Raw genomic sequence first — 6,000 nt, 5'->3', positions numbered from 1 at the left:
CCTGCTCTGAGGGAGGCTCTTGGTCTGGTGGGAAATCAGACAGAAAACAACATAACAGCTCAAGGCAGAAGGTGCAGGTGAAAAGGCAAGTCAGGGTAAGTTTGCAAGGCCTTGAATGCCTTGCTAAGAAGTTTGGAATATACCCTCTTTAAGAAGGTCTAACCTGGAGGGAGATGAGAGGGAAAGTTGCCGGGTGGGTGGTATGTAAATGGACTCCAGAGGATTCTTGATCCCCTTGAAATGTACACCCAAACACAAAATACAGATTTTTCTAGAAAGAGTTACCCATAGTTTTCATCAGCTTTTTAAAGAAGGGTCCATGACCCCATAAATGCTAGGAAGCATTGTCTAGGCACTGGGGAGCTGTCACAATTTGGGGTAGACGAATGATCTGAGGTTTGGGTTGTGGACTCATACGCTCCATCAGTGGAGTGGGCGTTGGAAAGAGAGTTGTTCAGAGGATGATACAAAACCCCAAGGTGGATACTAGGCTGGCAGGGGAATGGAGAGGACAGGACACATCTGAGAGGGAGAATGCACAGGATTTAGGGCAATTTGGATGAAGGTGGTCTGGGGAAAGAAAGACAAACATTAGAATTCTAGTTGGAACCTGAAAGCAAAAGATGTAAAAGAAATTATGACTGACTTTCAAATGACACAATTTCTTTTAATCTGCCTTAGAGACGGAAGAAATATTTTCACAAATCCAGCCCAGGGTGCCTTCCTAACCACAGACTCACCAGGCAGTTTGCCAGAATTTCACTTTAGTCTATGGTGTGTGGTTTTTTTTTTCTTTTAAAGATTTTACTTTTTCCTTTTTCTCCCCAAAGCCCCTCCAGTACATAGTTGTATATTCTTCGTTGTGGGTCCTTCTAGTTGTGGTATGTGGGACGCTGCCTCAGCGTGGTTTGATGAGCAGTGCCATGTCCGCGCCCAGGATTCGAACCAACGAAACACTGGGCAGCCTGCAGCGGAGCGCGCGAACTTAACCACTCAGCCACGGGGCCAGCCCCTATGGTGTGTTTTGATATGAGAGTCAGATATACTACTCTCATCCTCTACATCATGTGATTCACATCCAGAAATTCTGTAAGATTCTAATGACTTGGAGAAAAACCTAGAGTCACTTGTTTATGTTTAAGATTGTATTTCAGTGGGTCACCTCAGAGCCTCCCCATCTTTATAAAGCAGGAGGTCTCTCCTCTGGTCCTATAGCATCAACCCATGTTGCGTGAGCTATTCCAATTTCCACAGCAGATGAGGACGGGTAAAGATGACTCCAAGGTTTGCAGCCTAAGCAATTGTCTTACATTTTTAATTGCAAAATAGAACCTAGAAAGAGAAGCAGGTTTGTGGGGAAGATGAAGGTAAGATAATTAAACTGGGTTTGGGCAAACTGAATCCAGGTATCACTGAGACATTTTATCAGTCAGGAAGATTTTGGTTGCAGGTGATAGAATTCAACTGAAACCGATGTCAGCAGCAGAGGGAATGTCTTGGCTTACGGAGGTTCTGCTGTCGGCATGGCTGTATCAGGTTCTCAGATGATGTTATCAGGCATCTGTCTCTCACCATCTCTTGCCATCTTGTTCTCTATTATGTTTTCATTTTAGGCAGATTCTCCTCTACGTGGCAGCAGTTATGACACGAGTAGTTTCAAGCGTAACAAACCCGAGCAATGCCACTTTTCCAAAGGTTCCAACAGACATCTCAGGCCTAGTTCTGATGGACTCGGATTGGATACCCATCCTTGCATCAATTATTGTGATTTAATTGTCTAAATCTGCTGTGGTTGACAGCCTCCGAGTCAGCCCTGAGTGATCCCATTTCCTAGTATTCGCATCCTTGTGTAATCCCCTGCTCTTGAGTAACTTACTTCTAACTAACAGCATATGGCAATGTTGAGGAATTATCATTTCTGTGATTAGGTTACAAAAGATTGTGACTTCCATCTTGCTAACAGACTCTCTCTCTCATTGGCTGCCATGTTGGAGATGACCACGTTGCAAGGAACTGAGGGTGGCCTCCAGCCAACAACCACCAAAAAACTGAGGCCCTCAGTCCAACAGGCCTCAAGGAACTGGATCCTGCCAACAACCATGAAAGTGGGCTTAGAAGCAAATCCTTCCCCACTGAACCTTCAGATGAGACCCCAGCATTGGGCTGACATTTTGATTGCAGCTCCATGAGAGATCATGATCAGAGGACCCAACTAAGTCCTGCCCAGATTCCTGACCCACAGAAACTGAGAAAATAAATATGTGCTGTCTTAAGCCACTGAGTTTGGGACTAATCGGTTACACAGTAATAGACAACTACTATATCTCGGTTATGTGACTGCCCCTGAAGGGGCAGATGAGGTCAGGTTCATGTGAACCGTGGGACTGAAAGTAGATAATAAGAGCCTCCCCAAAGGAAAGCTAAGGTGTAGTTACCAGAAGGGGGATGGGATCTGGGCAGGCAAAAGCACCAGATGTCTACCTCACACATCTATTTGGTAATGTAAGGAGGTAACTGCAAACACACCTGGAAATATAGGTTTGGCAGTGATTCACGTGCAGGCAATTGTTGAAACTCTAAGAACCGATGAAGGAGAGAAGAGGCAAGGGCAGATCTCTTGGGAATAGCAATAATCTGGGGACAGATGGAAAAAGAGGTAAAGGTGATCAGGTGAGGGCAGAGGTGTAGGAAGACATGTTTGATGTTAGACAAATTCAGCCTGTCTGGTCAGTAAGACATGCATCTGAGGAGTCACAGCCTTCTGTTAGAAATCTGGGTCTTCCATTCAGAAGCTGTATATTGGGAAACCACCAGCACAGAAGTGACCGTTGCAATCAGTCAGGTGGATGATTTTGTCCAGTGAGAAAGTATGAAGGGAGAAGAGAACCAAGGACAAATCCTTGCAGAATGTGTCTATTTAGGCAGCAGGGGGAAGAAGAAGACCCACAGGAAGGAAACTGAGAAGGAATAGTTGGAGAGGTAGGAGGCAATCCAATCCAGAAGCCATGGGCATTTTAAGACTGATACAGTCAAGGGAGGCAAATGCCAAAGAGAGGTTGTGTGTGATGAGGATTGAGAAAAGAATGGTGGATCAGTAATGAGGAGGTCACTGGTGACCCTAGTGGGAACGATTTCAGTAGAAATTTGGGGCAGAAGCCAGACTGTATGGGTTTAAGAATGGGTGGGACATGCAGGAGAGATGTAGTAAGCTGACTAGCACTGTGAGAAATTTCAAAGTAGGTTGTGGGAAGACTTGAGCATATATGTAGGCTGAGGGGGAAAGTCTGGGCTGTGTCCTTCCACTCCTATCTCAGAGTAACTTCAGTTGCCTGCCTTGAGTTCTATTATATCTTTCTGAGAACAGGGTCCAAAACTGCCCACAAACTAGATGATGGCAAACTTGTTGTACAGAGCCAGTTAGTAAATACACTAGGCTTTGCCAGCCATAGGGTCTCTGCTGCAACCACTCAACTCTGCCATTATAGTGTGAAAGCAGCCGTAGACAGTACTTAACCAAATGAACAGGGCTGTGTTCCAATGAACTTTATTTATAAACAGGCAGAGGGCAGGATTTGGCCCATGGGCTGCACTTTGCTGACCCTTGCTCAAGGCTCATGGAAAGGGGTTGGAGATTCAATAAATGGGGCAATTGATGAAGCAAGAATAGGATCGAGACCTCAGGGAAATGGGTTTGCCTCAGAAAGAAGGTTCTTGCGTCTATCTGGGCACCTGTTGCCATCTGACTTCTACTTTATAGAGTGTCTGCCTTGTACTCCTCAACTGTGAACACGCTGGGGCCAGGAAGATTTCCTAACAATGACTCCAGAGACTTCCACACAGGAGTGCTCAGCCACATACGTAGTTGAGAGAAGCAGGCTATTATGGAGGGGAAACTGAAGCGGCTCACATGGCAAGGTCTGTGTCATCTCAGTGAATCAGGAGCCAGGTAATTAGCAACCAAGTTAGCTCCACTCATGTCTACGCAGGGAGGCAACATTTCTCTGATGTTTCAGATTCAGTCTTTCCAAGAGGGGGAAGATTGGGGCGGTGGTCTTCCCATCTCACAATTACAGAATTCTATGTGGTGTACCCAAATAGAGATGTGGGTGGACTCTGGAGATTAGGGAGGAGGGCAAAGGGGGCAGCTCCAGAATGGTCCTGGACTTGCTGTGGGGACTGCAGGGAAGGGAGGCTACTGCAAAGCCCAGGAGCATTCTGGAACTCCCAGAGGAGGAGGGAAGGACATGGAGGTGGGTTGGGGTGGCTGGGAGCCAAATAGCTCCTGGGTACATATTTTTTATACTCTTATAACAGGTTGGACCATGTCTGACTGTTCCTGGCCTCCAGTTTTGACTCTTTCCTGAGAAGGGATGGGGCCAACCTGGGGTTTGGAAGGTGGTAGGTGAAAAAGGAAGCCTTCTGCATTCAGCTCATACCTGGGCACAGCAAATCCAGAAACTGGAGACTGAACTGAGAGGGACTGGGGAGAGTCCAGCCTTTGATGGGGAACTGGAGTCCACTCTACCTTGGGAAGGATGTTTGTGGAACATAGACAGGAGGTCAGCAGACTAAGGAGGAAGCAGCAGAGAGCTGAGGGTGGAGGCACTGGGGTAGCTGGATGAACAGATGGCAGCCATCTCTTGGCAGGGAAAAGGGTAAGAGTATCCTCAAGAAAAATGATGTCACTGGAACTGAGCAGAGGACACTGGGACCCCCATGATCTGTCCCACCTGCCTTTCCAACGTTGCTATTCCCCTTCGTACACGCTAGGTTCTCACTGAATTTCCAACCCATCCTGAACACATCCCGTCATCTCTCCACCTTTCAGTCTTTGTGCTGTTCCCTGTCCTTGGCATTTCCTTCTCCTCTTTCCTCCCATCTTGTGTCCAAATCCTTTCTATTCTTTAAGTCTTGGATGCTGCCTCCTCTAGGAAGCCTTCTTAGATTCCACACTCCATTGGGAGCAATACTTCTCTCCTTTGAATTCTTTGTCTGTCACCAGAGAAGTCACTTAGCAATTTTTGCCTGGTAGTAAAGGAGTATTGAGGACAGAAACCATTCCCCAGGCAGCTCTGTGCTTTCCCCTCGCCCACAGCACATTACCCAGATAGAGGCCCTCTGGAGAAGGGGATGGGACAAATTCTGTACAAGTTCAGGCTGGTGCCGCTGTCCTCTTTACCACCTCCCTGTGGCAGTTCTCTCTCTGCTGGGTTAGAGCCCTGAAAGTGCCAGTCCTAGCCTGTAGCTACCAGAATCCTGACACTCTGTACCTTTCCTCCTGCAGAAGTCTCAGCCCCTTGATAGTTCTGCTTCCTGGTCAGCCCAAGGATAAACCTAGAGTCACTCTTCCACCCTACGGCTTCCTCTCTGCATGGTGGGGGATGCCACGATGGGGTCTCTCAACCACATTGATTCAGGGAACAGGTTCTGGGCTGCCCATGTTCTTGTAACCTTGGCATACTTGGGGAGCGCTGGGTTTTCACGTGCTGGTCGGAGAGCCTATCTGGCCTCCCATGGAGCTGCCTATTCCTCAGTATCAGCCACATTGGCTGGTTTCAACCAGAGTTCCCATTTGTCCCGGGTCAAGGAAGTACATTTATTGAATGAACTTAATGATGTACATGTGTGTGGGTGTGCAGAGCCCCTGAAGAAATGTACTAAGTTTACAGTTTGTGCTAACTTGTAAGCAAAATTATCAACTTGGCGCATGCCCTTGGGCAAGTGACGTCCCTTATCCTTACCCTCATCAACATCTTGGTTTCTAACCTTGAAAAAACAAGAAGGTTGGGTAAACCTGCAAATTCCCTACGATCCCTAATCTTCCATTGTGTCCTGGGTGTATCTCAGCTTCCTTGTCAGAACAGAGATTGACAGTCATAAGGAAAGGATTCCTGGCAGGAAAGGTGGAAGGGATTTGAACCTCATTTCCTGGGCTTGGATGCCCTTCGTGATTTGTGATTTGTGACTTGAATCTTGAGGATTTTGTACCTGAGGACAAAG

The sequence above is a fragment of the Equus quagga genome, chromosome 17 (genome assembly GCF_021613505.1).
Source record: "Equus quagga isolate Etosha38 chromosome 17, UCLA_HA_Equagga_1.0, whole genome shotgun sequence".
In the NCBI taxonomy this organism is placed as follows: domain Eukaryota; kingdom Metazoa; phylum Chordata; class Mammalia; order Perissodactyla; family Equidae; genus Equus; species Equus quagga.
The sequence above is the reverse complement of the archived record's forward strand: the minus strand, read 5'-3'. Positions refer to the sequence as shown.